Raw genomic sequence first — 15,241 nt, 5'->3', positions numbered from 1 at the left:
TAGAACAGCTTGACAAGGCCACGGTTGAACTCTGAATGTTTGATGAATGAATAGTCTGATGAGTTTCAGATTCTATGTCGATCGCTAAATTTTTCCCAAGTTATACTTCCTAGCTCCAGAGAAATAATTGTTCAATACAATTCTGTGCACTTCATAGACGTTCTGGCCTTGGCCTCTTTTTCCCTTTGGTGGCAGGGCTTCTCCATCCCTCTTGGAAATAGCTTTAGAGTTATTAACAGCAGCAGTACACAGGCTCACTGAATGATAATTAGAAAATATTTGAAGCTGAAGCCAGCTTCTAAATACTCTGAGTTCATCCTCTCCTTTATTTTTATCTGACTTTCTATGACCCCAAGACTGAAAGCGAATCCTTTCTGCACATTATCTCAGACTATGAGCCCAACTCTGACCTTTATAAAGGTTGAGTGGAGAAGTTAGAATTAGGCCAGGAGGGCCCCTGGGAGTTAACTCAGGACGCTTAAACACACCACTGGTCGTGGCTGGACTTGCATCTTGAGTAACAAAGCTTTGTAAAAATATCCTCTCCAGGCACTGATGGAACAGCCTTCCATCTCCTTCCTTAGTCTGGATTCGTAGACTGCAAATGCCAGTCGGTTTTATACAACTGCACTCTTCACCTGAAATGGTCTCGGTGTGAGGAGAATTCAGTGGATGTGTAGCCTTTCTGCTTGTATTTAAGCTAGTTTATGAGGGGGAAAAGCCCCCTTATTGAGTCCAAAGACCACCAAATGCTCCTATTAAACGAAAATGGGGCAAAGAACTGGCATGCTTTGGATGGAAATAGTATGAAGGGAAGGGTCATAAAGCCAAAGAACCACATGAGATCCAAAGGGGGAGGGGGGAAGGTGGTGGGAGGGAGTCTGAGATTTGCAAATACTAACTACTATCTCTAAAATAGATAAGCAACAATTTCTATTGTATAGACCAGGGAACTATATTCAGTATCTTACAGTAACCTATATTGAAAAAGAATATGAAAAGGAATAAACGTAGGTACATGTATGACTGAAACATTATGCTGTGTATCAGAAATTGACATAACATTGCAAACTGACTATACTTTAATTAAAAAAAGAACTCTGCAGAGGGTGTATCATAGCACACAGAACAAGACAGTGCAAAGTGGGATGCATAATTCCCGGGTTCTTTTCCTCTCTAAATTGGCAAAACGGCCTTGTCCAAGTCTCTTGACCTCTCTGAACCTACAAAATAGAGGGCTTACTTTGAATGATCCTGATTAATGTTCTTCTAGGCAGTAAATTCTAGCTCTGTCTGTGCCTTGGGTTGGCTAGTAAGACACTCAACCATCAGTGTGCCTAGGGAAGCAGGCTTTCATACATAAGGTGCAGAAAAGTAATGTAAAAGGGTGATTGGGAGGGTGAAACGAGGTCTCCTGTTCCTCTGGAAGTATGTAGAGTGGCGGTGATTAAGGAGGCAGGAGTGCAGGCCCAGGCATTCAAGGGAGACACAACTCTCCAGTGGGAGGGGAATGAAAAAGGTATTCCCTGTGCTCACCTGTCCTTTCCAAGGTGAACAGGAAAGCAGCACGGGGAGATTGAGTGGCCTATTTTCTATTCTTCCAAAGCACAAAGTGTGAGGCTACAGCACAAACTGCCTTTTTCTGCCTGAAGTATTTGTAGGGCCTGCCCTTTCCTGTCATCCAGGTTTCCAGCCCAGCATCGCCAGCTCGGGCTCTTCGGGCCCAGTCAGTCTACAGTGACGGCCAATCTCAGCCGACTCCCTGCACTCTTCACGTCTCATCCAGCCTTGTCTGCTGAGATCTTCCTCAGTGTGATAGCTCGTCTTGACTTCTGTCTTTACACACTTCAGCTCTTTCTCCCTCCCTGGGAGTGGAGGCCTCATACGTCTTGTTCTTTGCTCTGTTCCCAGCACCTGACACAGAGTAAAAGTCAGAAAATGTTTCCTGAATGAATAAACACATAGAGAATATTGCAAATTAAAATTTGCATGTGGGAGATTTTGGAAAACAGAATGTGGAAACAGAATATGGTAAGAACAGATAAAGTCCTTGGGGGAGGTACGGCCCCCAGGAGAAGGCACTCGAGAGACTCAGAAGGGAACCCGGCTTGATCCTGCAGGCCAAGAGAGACACTAGGAGTCCCGAGAGGACGACCTGGTGAACTGAAAGCTGTAACGTGGTGGAGATTGACGTTACCAGCCTGCCTGGTGCCTGGAGGCCTACAGTTTCAAATGCAAAAAACTGGGATTCATCACAAAGCAGGAGACAGGGCTGCAGCATTTGCATATAATGTAACAATCTTCATCACTATGCATGGTTGTCTTGAAGGACTTGGCTGCCTGGGAGAGCTACAGCTCTCCAGTCGCAAAGCTGATAAATACTGCAGTTCCATGCTAGCTCTTAACTGTCCAAGCTAGACTTCCAGCTCTACGATAAATTGCTATTTGTTGATTTCTGTAAATTATACCAACATAAGATCATTTTATGCACACATCTTAATGTTTTTTCCCCTGTAGCAAAAGCAAATAAATCAGTAATACCTCCAGCTTTTACCACATCCAAAAACAAATTTGAAGGAGAAACAGAAAAGAGGAACAAAAAAATCTGCCCTTGGTTTCAACACATCTTCTCTCAGTTACAAGGTGCTGGGCCCTCTGCTGCCTGATTTTGGCACTGAAGCCCAAGAAGCCTTTCTAAAGCACACAGAAATCTTGGAAAAGAAGCCATTTCTGGCGAGGCTTTTATCCAACTGGTCAGTTAAATCTATTAAATTCTTAGACTACATATTGTGTTTCAAAGGTTTAACAAACTGAGTTGTCCTTAATTATTTTTAATAAATTTTTTAAAATCCCATTTCAATAGTCTCCTACTTTTCTTCTTCCAAACCTGTGATGAAATGTCCTGAAAGATAATCAACCCAGGTAAATTTCTGGTGAATTATTGCTTGAAACGATCAAAAAAAAAAAAAAAATTCAGTTGCATCACCATAAAATGAGAATTGACTTTCCTCATTTGAGACTGAATACCACCGTGTTTGTGAAAACTATATTCTCTACTCTTTGAATATCTGAAACTTCACCTATCTTCAAACAGGCGCTGCTGCTATTGGAACAGCTGTATCCTTCGATTTATAGAGGCAAATCAGTAACTAATTATTGGCCTAATGGGAAACCAACATGTCTTTAAAAACAGCAGTGGTATCTATTCAGGATATATACCTTAAATCCCTGACCTGAAAATGCATCCTGGTGAAGGTAAAATGTTATTCCTCCCGTAGAGCAAACTCTGTGTAAAAGTGCGGTGCAATTATCGGATTTGCCAGCAGTGGACACTGTTACTCTAAGTATCATCACAGAGTGACTGGGGAAAAGGCAGCTCTTTATTTCCTTACACTGTAACATTGGTGACTATTCTGGAACAATAATGAAATAAATTTTAGCAAAAGTATCAGTCTTACTCTCAGACACCCGAAAATGATTAATAAATAAATATTTATGTTTTAAAATATGGTTCTCATTTGATTTCATTTGTTAATTTACAGAACATATCTATTAGCTGCAGAATAACCATCATTACTCTCAAGTGAATATTAGGCATCTACAAAAGATCTGTCCCCAAGAAAATGTTGACGACTGGTATGAGAAACACAATAAACTGACAAGCAGTGGCCCCAAGTCACAGCCGTGGGTTCCCAAGAACCAGCTCTGCAGCCCTAGTAAGATCATTAGTCCTCCCCAAACTGGTCACCTCCCGTCTATAAAGGAAGTAACTAAACTTGCAAATCACCAAAATCTCCTGCACTGATGTCTGTGTCTCTGTGACTCTCTCAGGGCAAACTTGAGCTAAAAACAAAGCCTTTGCTACACTTCAATAATAAGGTAAGGTGTTTATTTAATATCCATCCAAAAAACTGCCCTTATAAAACAGCTATTCCTTCTGTAAGGAGACCAGAAACATAAGCTCCAGCCCTCAGGGCAAGCATAATGGAAATCAGCCTGCAAAGCTAATGGAAATCAGGCAGTGGGCTCAAAATAGAAAGCCTCTCAGCCTCTATTTCCTTCCCTGCACAGCCGAGGCGTGCAACTTGCATAATCAGTGTATTTACTCTGTGACAAGTGGGTATTATTATTATTCCCATTTTGTAGATGGGGAAACTGAGGCACAGAAAATTAATAGATAGTCTATGGATAACAGCTAATAAACATTGGCTCTGAATCCTGAATCTAGGCAGTCTAACTGGAAACTCTACGCTCTTAAAACCACTAAATTCTGCTCTTCTGGGTTCCACCTGACCTTCAAAACAATACTCTACATATTTTTGTCACAACGAAGGGAGAGGTGCAAGTGGCATCTAGTGGGCAGGGGTCGGGGATGGGCATTCTGTAATGCCTAGGACATCCCTCCACAATGGAGCACTGACCAGCTCAAAATGTCAGTGGTCCCAAGACTAGGAAATACCGCTCTGGAGTCAAAGACTGGGTCTGAATGCAAGCTCTGCCACTTACCAGCTGTGTAAACTTGAGCGTTTGCTTAAGGCCCCCGAATCTCTCAGTAAAAAATAAAAACGGTAAAAAATAATCTCTACCTGACAGTTATGATTATGGGAAAGACTGAATGCTTTTCAGCTGTGAAGTTATTCGTACATTTTGAAAGATGGTGCCAAGCGTAGAATGAGCAGAGGTTTTGGAGTCCAAGGGACATGAGTTTTTAAACATTTCATGCCCCAGTTTTTGTCATTTACTTAAAAAAAGAGGGAGGATTTCTACCCCACAGTTTTCCTCAAGGTTACATGAGGAAATGCAAAGATGCCCTTGTACTGTCCGACACACAACACAGCCCTAAAAATAACCCCACTCTCCTATCATTTCTGGTCTACCTCGTGTGCAAACCCCACTCTCCACAAACGACATTTCTTCCTTCCCAAACCGAATTCAGTTTTGTTCAGATGTCTACCTTAACCAGGCAGCCAAGTGCCTCAGGAAATGACCCCCCTCTCACATTCAAAAATGAGACGCCATTAAACTGATTCAAGGTCAATCCAACACACGGCACAAGCGATCAGTTTAGCATCAGCCATGTGACTTCGTTCGGGCCAATAAGCTCAGGGGACTCTGGAGAAAGAGGTTTTCATTCCTAAGAAGTTGTCCCTGGAAGAGACAATTTCGTATTTCCCCAGGAGTATTTTTGGCTATGTTGCCAGAACCTGCTGTAGTCACTTTGCTACCAGCCTGGGGAGGAGACCAACTCCACGGATGGCGGTATAGGAAAAGGGGCAGTTCTGAAGGATGTAATTTGAGGTCATATTGAACTGAGTCAGTCATGTAAGTTGCATTCCCTTTGGACTTACTGCAGTATTAAAGAACAAATTTCTGTATTGCTAAATCAGTTTGATTCAGAGTTTCTGTTACCCGCAGTCAAAAGACCTCAAAACTGTTATAAACAGAGCCCGAGGCCCCGCCTCTGGGTCACGGTCTCCTGACACCTTCACCATGCTGTAGGTTTCACTCAAGCGCCTGCAATAATTGTATGTGGGCCACTAGTTTAACAGCCACTATAAAGCAGAATTGGAATAGAGCAAGAGTGACTGGCTTTTTGCTCTTTTATTCAATCATTTATTGTTTTAAAGTTGTGGTAAAATACACATAACCTAACATTTACCATTTAAATCATTTTAAAGTATACAGTTCAGTGGCATTCATTGCATTTACACTGTTATCCAAACATCACCCTCATCCATTTCTAGAACTCATTCACCTTATAAAACTGAAACTCTGTACCCATTAAGCAATAACTCCCATTTCCCTCTCCTCCCAGACCCCGGCAACCTCCATTCTACTTTCTGTCTCTAAGAATCTGACTACCCTAGGTATCTCAAATAAGTGGACTCATATAGTATTTGTTCTTTTGTGACTGGCTTATTTCGCTTAGCATAATGTCCTCAAGGTCCATCCATGATGTAGCATGTGTCACAGTTTCCCTCCTTTTTACGACTGAATAATATTCCATTGTACATATCCACCATATTTTGCTTATCCATTCATCCATCAATGGACACTTGTTGCTGCTACTTTTTGGCAAGTGTGAAAAACACTGCTATAAACATGGTTGTAAATAGCAAGTTTTAATATGGCCATCAATTCTTTTCTAGTTTAAGTACAGTCAGTTACAATGTGTCAATTTCTGGTGTACAGCACAATGTCCCAGTCATGCATATACATGCATATATTCGTTTTCATATTCTTTTTCATTAAAGGTTATTTTACAAGATATTGATTATAGTTCCCTGTGCTATGTAGAGAAACTTTTAAAATCTATTTTTATATATAGTGACTATCCATTTTAATCTTTAATGCATATTTGATAGTCTAAATCAGGGATTGGCAAACTATGACCCTTAGACCAAATCAAGCCTGGTGTCTGTTTTTATAAATCAAGTTTTACTGGGACATAGCCAGGCCCATTTGTTTATAAGTTGCCTAAGGTTGCGTTCCCATTACAGCACAGAGTGGGGCGTTTATGATGGGACCATAGGGACCACAAAGCCTAACGTATTTACTGCCTGGCATTTTACACAAAAATTTTGCTGACTTCTGATCTAAACGGTGTTTGATGAACGAGACTTCTAGCTGATCTCCTGCCTTCCTTATTGTCCACCTATCCTTCCTGCCCCAGTTCCTCATCTACAAGTTTAAATGAGTCAGTTTTCTAAAATGCAAAATCTACTCCATCGATCGGCTTTAAGAACTTCAGTTGTTCCCAATCACTAGCACAGATGGAGCCACAGGTCCCTGGAAGGCCAGCCAGAACATCCACGATCCCTGTGCCACCCTCCCCCTCTGCCTCTGCAAGCGCCAGGGGATCTCTACTCAGTCTCAGGTGCATCGCTCCCTCTAAGAAAGCCTTCCTTAATCCTCAAGAAACTTCCTTAATCCTCAATAAACTAGCAGTGGAGTCAACATTAATTGAATGAATGAAGGAATGAAGTTTTCACCACATCACAGCTACCACTTGAGGAGGTTTGGATTCTGTTTTTCCCTTTTTGTTACTTGGCTGTTTGGATGATGGTCTCAGCCTCATGAAAGTGCCAAAAAGGGCATGAAAAAGACAGGGAACTGCTGATGGATTCTGTCTCCCTCAGGGTCCCTAAAATTCAGGATGGTCACTTACACTGACTCTTTTAGAGATGGTTTTGACAATTAGCTTACATTTTAACTTTTATGTTTTAAAATTATATATTTTCAACACAAGTAATAAGTATCAAACAGAATGTTTGTTCTATTTTGAGTTCCATTCATTGCCCTAAAAAGCAAACTGCTACACAACGTTAGAAATAGGAATTAGTAGCCTAATCTGTCAACATAGCTCCACTCATGAAATACAGATCTGATTAAAAAAAACTACATATCACTTTCCTTAATCAGCATAATATTGTGATTTATGATCAATGAAATACTATCATATTATCTAGAAAGCTTGCTTTTATAGACATTTTTCTATATTGAACCTAGAGAGATTACTATATATTATATCTAGAAGAAAAACTCTTAATTTCCCAGAGTTTTTAATCACTTAACACCGAGATTCTCTAATAAAGTAATCCTAGAAATAAATCTTTCTTTAAAATGAGTTGTCGCCAAACATAAAAGTATTATGTAAAAGGCAATAATCTGGCAATTTAATGGTAGAAAAAAAGACCTTTTGAAATAGGACAATTCTTCCAGGGCAGTTAATGGATATTAATTCAGATATAACTTTCAAGCGTCACTTTTAAAGAGAGGGAAACTTTGTTGAGAAGCAACGATGTCCAAGCAGGCCATGAGCATGCATTTCCAATACAGTTTAAATCTTCTGTCAGCTTTAGGAGTTGTATTCAAGTGGTCTTTTAAATGTGCTAAACCTTACCAATGATGCATCGTAACAGTCAAATGAAGGAGTGACACACCTTTGGAGGGGCATATTATATGTTACTACTGAAGTTTATTTTTATTATCAGCACTTAATTTATTAGCCGTCACAATGAGTTTATAAGTATGTCATGTTTCATTGCCCAAAATATAGCATGCCAAGTACACACTGAAAATTAGTGTCGCTAAACAATTCTGTAGGAATGACTGAGAAAGAGAAGTATATGTGTGTTTGTGTGTGTGAGAGACAGACAGACAGAGGAAACTGATATGGTTGATACGGCTGCATAACATTTTCACTATCAAAGGGGCAGACTTCTAGACTTCTCTAATACACAAATACAGCTTAATCGCAAATACGGATATAAAATGAGCTCATTAGTAATGATATTAAATGAGCGTTCCCAATTCACAAGCCTCATTAATGACAAAGAAGCGAAAGTTAGAGGTTTTTCTCTTTTGAAAAAAGGGAGACATAAAAGAGAAGTTTGACACAGACTTCTCACATTTGCAAAAGTTTTTATAATTAATGCAATCACCAAACATTTCTAGAATAGGACACATATAGCTCTAATGTGCCCTGAATGTTTTGAAGTACAAACATAACGACACATGAAGAGGGAAGACTGATATCCTTTTCCTTTTGTGTGTGTGCTGGGGCAGGGCAGGGGTAGGGGATGCTGCTACAGCAATTATATGAAGGACACAAGGTCACGGCTGTTCCTACCTCTCAGTGGTTTCACTAGCTTCATTTAGATTAACATTTCTGTGCCTCAGTTTTCCCCTCTGTGAAATGGCCCATGGATCTTGTACTGAGATTGAATTCTGGCCATAATTTGAGAAACTTACTCAACAATTTTCTCTTCCAGGAAACTTCACTAGTAATAACGCAGAAGTCTGTCCCAGTCTTTCATGTAATCACCGCCCGACGTGGACGTCCGTGATGACACAGTCTGATGAATACTAGTTGACAGTCCGGTCTGTCTACAAAGTTTCTTTAATATCCTTTCCCCTTGCCTAGCACAGCTGCTCAATTGCAGCCCAGCAGGAACCTGAGGGACTGTGTGCACTAGTAGCTCTTTGGGACCACGTGGGTACTATTTAGCAGATGAATGCCAGGTTCAGATACTGTTAATTTGGTAAGTGCTGAAAAGTAAACAGAAAAGAAATTCCGTAAAGGTACACTGGTGCTTGAAAATGCATGCCCTTTAGTTATTGTATCATGGGGATTTTCAAAAGCTCACGCACTTCCCCACATGCCTGAATTCTCCCCCAGGACGATGTTTACGCATCGAAAAGGACCTAGAGAAGAATTAGCAAGAGATTTTTAATTGCTCGGTGTGGGAGACACTAACTTTTCACCAAACAGCATCCCATTCATTTTTGTCAAGGGAATCCTGATTCTGTTCACTGTGGCAACATGCTCCACCCCAAGGAGTGAAACACAGTTGCTCTAGCCCACGATGGCTGGCCCACTTCCTTTTTATAGAGACTCATTTCCGCAGCTTTCCTCAGAGGAGGGAGCAGCTGTGGGACCCAGCTCCCGGCCAATGAGCTGTAAAGGGCAGAGTTTTGCTGGGGACGAAGAGGGTACGAGGGGAGCGGGGGCGGGTAAGACGCTTGTGCTTCCCCTCCTTGATAAGGGGCCACCCATTTTGCCTGGCCCCTTCTTTTCTGTCTGGGGTACCAGTGCAAGAAAGACACGCCTGCAGCTCTGGCAGTCACCGTGCGGCTATGACGTGCCCAATAAGGAGAGGAAGAGCTGAGTTTCTAAGTCATCAACGAAGCCACTGAACAAGCTGATAATGTTCTCCCTTCAGACACTTCAATTAAAAAAAAATCACCTACTAAAGATTAAGTTACTAGCAGTTAGATACTCCCTTACTTGTAGCTGAATGCATCCTGACCAATACACGTAAGTATTTTCCAGGTGTAAACAATGTTTATTACCATTATACATAACATTATAATACTATATAATAATTGTAATTATTATATCATCTAGCTAACTGTAGATGTAGCTAACAGTACTTTTCAAAAACTTAGGATCACTGGACCCAGCCTCTTAGCAACAGCTTTTTATTCAGTCACAACTTCAAACTACCTTGTACGTCAAAAGGAGAAGCTAGTTAAGCAATGTCTTTGCTCTCAGCAGGTTTTATTTTCGAATGCCCAATTCAATACTAAAAACATGTTCGATTAGGAGGTTAAACAGACAAGAGTTCTTGCTGTAAGGACTTTTCAAGCTAATGGGAGACCAGATCTGGTGACTTAAAATGACATGTAGCAGAACGAGAAAGGGATGATTCCTGACTGGAATGTTCATGAACTCCCAACAAGAGGGAAAAGTTGAGCTCTGCTTTGAAAGTTAAGTAGGTTTTCAATACATAAAACCGATCTATCCAGTTAAAGTCAGAGTGAAGAATGAGGATTCTAACCAAAGAGAACTGCTGGAGCAACAGCATAGATTTTTGACCAAAAAACGTGACACAAAGGGAGTATCGTAGGGAGTATAGATTTAAGATCGTATCACGGAAGACTTTATAGTTCAGGCTAAGAACATGGCTCTTCATTAAGAAAAAAATGCAAAACTGCCCAAGGTTTGTGACCAAATAATTATGTTAATATAATCAGATGCATGTTGTAGAACATAGTTAGGCTAGTAAAGAGGAATTATTAGCAATATGGAGTGCAGCTTAAGAGGATTTATCAGTTTGAGAAGTGAGTGATGAAAATCCAAGCATAGATCATGGCAGTGGAAATAGGAAGAGAAAGAATTTAACTCCATTTCCTCAGTTTTCCCAGTACCCAATTACAATCTGTAAATTGAACAATTTCAGAAATTATATTGATAAACACATGCCTGGCTGTACATACTAAATGGGGTCTAGGAAACTGGAAACTTTAAGGAATGGAGGAGAAGGAGTAGGCTCAGCTTGTATTTCCCAAGAAGATGAAGAGCACTGTTTCTTTAAGAGAGATAAATTTCAACATCTAATCATTTTTTTCATGAAAGCTCAAACTTGTTGATTTTCAAACTAGTCAATTTTAAGCCTCCAGATTTCACCAATACATGATTTGACATCAACTCCAAATAATTACGAGGATTTTATTAAGAATTCTGGTTCAGAATTCTGCTGGTGAGTATGTTACCTGTCCTCACAGCAGTGTGGTGTACAGTCATCACAATTCATTTACCATTACTGCTGCAGTAATGATGACAAAAATCCAGGCTATTCTAATCCTTTTTGGCTCTTCTTTAAATTTCTTTATACCTGAAGGAGGACAACATGCCATATTAAATTTCTCTGAATCACCTATTAAATACTTGACATCAGGCAACATATCAAATCTACTACTTACATCATACAGTTTTATTATATTAATAAAACTGCTCCACTATGTTTGATAACTTGTGCTTCATAAATTTGATACAATTTCTTTAATTAAATCCAGTCAACATTTATGAGGTGCCTACTACGTTAAACATTGGATGATATTTTGTGGACTTAAAAATTTTACCTTTAAAACAAACATGCAAACTATGTATTATTATCCCACTTCATAGATAAGAACATGAAGAATGAGAAGATAACTTCTCCGTAATATCATAATAGTAAGTGGCATCAGGTTTCCAAGGCTTTTCACTGCACATGCACTGTTTGTTTGCCATACAACACGATCACCAGATATTTCCCCTTGTTTTACACCAGAAAGTTAGGATTTCAGGGCAGGGTTTCTCCAGCTTATTCTTTAATACATTATCCTCCTGTCTTCATCACTTCTCCCCTAACCCTTTTGTTACGCTCCTTTCTTTTCTCCCCCCATTGTCTGAAAGAAAAAAAAAAATCAAGCAAAAAATAAATTTTGTTCTAGGTTGGACACTCTATGGCATAAGAATAATCAATTTGAATGACGAAATGCCATAATTGGCAAAAGTATCTTCCAGGGTTGTTTGCATAGACAGTTGCAGGTATTACGTCCAAGACCAACCTCCATGTTCCTGTGTTCCCTGTCTCTTATGTCCTGTCATGTCAAGGAGCACCCAGGCTTCTTGGAACAGGCAGAAGTCACACAGTCTCTGCCAGATGTTCAGCCCCTGAGATGCGTGCAGTGCAGCCAAAGATAAGGTTCTCAGTGGAGCAGGTAGAAGAGCCCATGCAGAAGACTCATGGCAAAGGCATTTGCTTGATCATAGGTTAGAATTCACCCAAACGGCCTCCATGTTTATCTCATTATTTTTATTTTTTATAACACTGACTCTTTAGAATGTCATTATTTTGAAATATATACCTTTTAAAATAAATAGGTAACCAGTTCTGCTTTTATTTTAAAGAAGAACAACGCATCGTTCTACAGACCACCCATACCTGGGTGTGGGCGTGGCTATTTTCCCCTCAGCTGTCCAGGCTGGAGCAGAGACCAAGCAGTGGGCATCCCCAGCTCTGCTGGAGACCAGGGCTCCCCAGGGAACAGCCCCTGCATCACTGTCCTCAGAGAGAATAAGCCCTTCCGCATGAATCCGGTCTCATCAAACGATGGCAAATGGTGCTTGCCAAGGACACTTGGCACTAAAATAAATTTCACCTAAATTATTCCTAAACGAGTTCTAATGAATAGGGCAAAATAAAATAAGAAAATGTATCTTGGGGAGTTTTGTAGACTATCTACTCTGCAGTCGTCCTGCATGACTTGACCAGAGTTGTCTTTTTATTCACAGTCTGCTAAGTGTCAGCAGTGTTCTGTACCATTATGAGTTCCTCATCCTCTCAGATTTCCTTTCCTATCTTTACCTGTTATGTTTCCATAGATTGAAAGCTATCCTTTCTTCAGATTCATCTGGGCACAGTTTTATATTCTCCTGACTTTTCTCCTGTTTACTTTTTCCTTTTTGATTCATTCTACCACCTACACATATCTGTCAGTTCTCTCTCCTCAAGCAGAATGATCAACTGAGCATCCTGAGTGTCCCTTTAACCTGGCAGGGAATCTGGGTGCCCTCCTGGTCCAGCAGAGATGAGTGAACTTGACAGTGCAGTGACAGATGAGTTGACTTTTGAACTCCAACTAGGTGACGTCACATTCACTCCTGGGTACCCCCTTGTCTAGAGGCTCCATTCATTGCTCTACATGCGATGAGATGCTGCTTGGCCCATTGCCAGCTTGAAGGATTTTTACTCACCTACTGCTATGAATTTTAGATCAAGACATCCATCACCCTCAGTCTATGTTTCAACAAGAAGAGACTATTGCATGAATAGTGGGAGATTGCTCTGTTAATGTCTGTGGTCTGAAGTTATTTCCATTGTGGCATTGTGGGCTTGTGAAAAGGCAGGCCTCTTCTAACTTCTCAAAGAAGCAGGTAAAAGCCAGATTGGACTGGGTTTTACTGCTCTGTGTCCAGTGTTACGCACATTCCTCTAGAACGGAAAGAGTTATCTAATTATTAGGGAGGCAGAGGATATCAGAGCCAAGCTCTACACCATGGAAAAGCCTGACCAGGCCTGACCTTGAGCTGCTCGGCCCAGGAAAATTGGTCAGTCAGCAAATATTTATGGAGCATGGGATGTATGAGGCACTGGGGAGGGGTGGGCAGTTGAAACAATTTTAAGCTATAATTTATGCTCGCAAGAAACTGAAAATGAAGATATGAAACGCATTAACATTTTCATACTTCTCTTAGCTGTAGACCACTTCCCCCAGTAAAAGGTTCAGGGGGAGTCCAGTGTGTAAAACAGAGATGGACTAAGCTATGCCCCCACGGCCCGAGGGGACTCGTAAGTCTATAAATCACTGAAAGTGTGTGTGCATGTGCACAGTTGTGTTTGCACACGCATAGTCCATAAGACAAGCAAATATTTAGATGTAACAAAACTGTGCTACAGACTAAAAGCTGTGAAAGTTCAGAGGTCGGAGGAAATCAGTACTGGAAATGGCTGCACATAGGCTTCTCAGCTACGCGACATTTGACCTTGTTAGGTAGTTAGATAGCTGGGGGTGCCGGGCAGATAAGGTGGCTTCTTGTGAAACTGCCAAGGGATACAATTCTTGGGGCAAGATAACAAACTCATTAGGACACAAAAATGAGGTTTCAAAAGGATCCCTTCTATTGCTTCAAGCCAATAAAATGGGGAAATGGCTTAAAATACTGTAAAATGCATACATATTTAGATGTCGAAGTTATCCCTGCTTTAATGATGGATAGCGTTGGCTGTGTATTACACACCAACCTCACATTCAAGACTCTTGAGGAAAAGGATGAGACATGAGTGCCCCATACTGAGCAGAAACTATGTGGACAACTCATTTCATGGCGTTTTCTATGGTAAAAATTACTTCAACGGTATATGCATTTCTGCAACCATTTCTTCAGAATCAAGACCTTTTGCTCCAAAATAACAGGAAAGACACATCTGATTTAGAAACACTTGCATGGATATCTGATAGAGCTCTTCACCATAAAAATTAACTTTTATTCATTAACTGCATTTTTACATAAAATTAAACCTCAAATTGGCATTTAAACCAAAGGAAGCTACTGCCTAACACCACTCACACAAAACAGAGGAAAGAAGCCAGTCTCATATTTAGTTGTTATTCTTCATTCAAGTATTTGGCAAATAGATCTGTTGGTGAAGACTCAGCAGGAAACATAAGAAAGAAATTAAATATAGTCTTATATTTAATTATAATATTGTAATTTCATCATCTCAAACCACTTCATCTTGCCTTTGCAACCTCTGCAGCTCTTTAAGGGAAACACATCAATTCCACCAGTTTCCCAGATTTGAAGGGAAACACTGCAGGAAAAAATTCCACGCAGGTAAACAAGTGGCCCACTGGTTGACAAATTCTTATGATGAACTGTATTGTTAATATGAATATTGAATCTCAGACAGATATAGATCTTAACATCTCTATATATACATACACATCCCTGTAGTATTTCATAATATTATATAACTCCTCTCCAATTTTAGATTAGAGTATTATATGATAGTAGTAAATATCTTTTTTTGGTAATATAGATCTGGATTTATTTATTCTGCTCTAGGAGTTGGGGGGATTTGACTATTAGTGCTTGGTTGAATACAAATAGAGTATAAAAATTTCACTCTTACAGATGATACTGCAAAACAAATCATACACATAAGTTCAGTTTCAAAAAGCTCTACAGTGGCCCAATTATTTCTGGTTAAAAAAATTAAGTGTAGCAAAATGCAATAGAATAAAACGTCCAACAGTCCCTTGGAATTTGTTTTAATGAAGTTTGAACTCCATCCAAACCCTTGTGTTTCAGGGTACGTCCCCCAAATTCCAGTTCTTTGAAGGAGGC

At 40.2% G+C, this 15,241-nt stretch overlaps 1 protein-coding gene across 2 annotated transcripts in view; it reads right to left on the bottom strand.

Moving 5' to 3' along the window:
- FGF14 (fibroblast growth factor 14) overlaps positions 1-15,241 on the bottom strand; it is a 534,248-nt gene that overhangs the window by 167,824 nt on the left and 351,183 nt on the right. The gene's annotated exons all lie outside the window — the stretch shown is intronic.

Source organism: Camelus dromedarius, chromosome 13 (assembly GCF_036321535.1).
Source record: "Camelus dromedarius isolate mCamDro1 chromosome 13, mCamDro1.pat, whole genome shotgun sequence".
In the NCBI taxonomy this organism is placed as follows: Eukaryota; Metazoa; Chordata; class Mammalia; order Artiodactyla; family Camelidae; genus Camelus; species Camelus dromedarius.
This window is presented reverse-complemented; position numbering and strand designations above follow the sequence as displayed.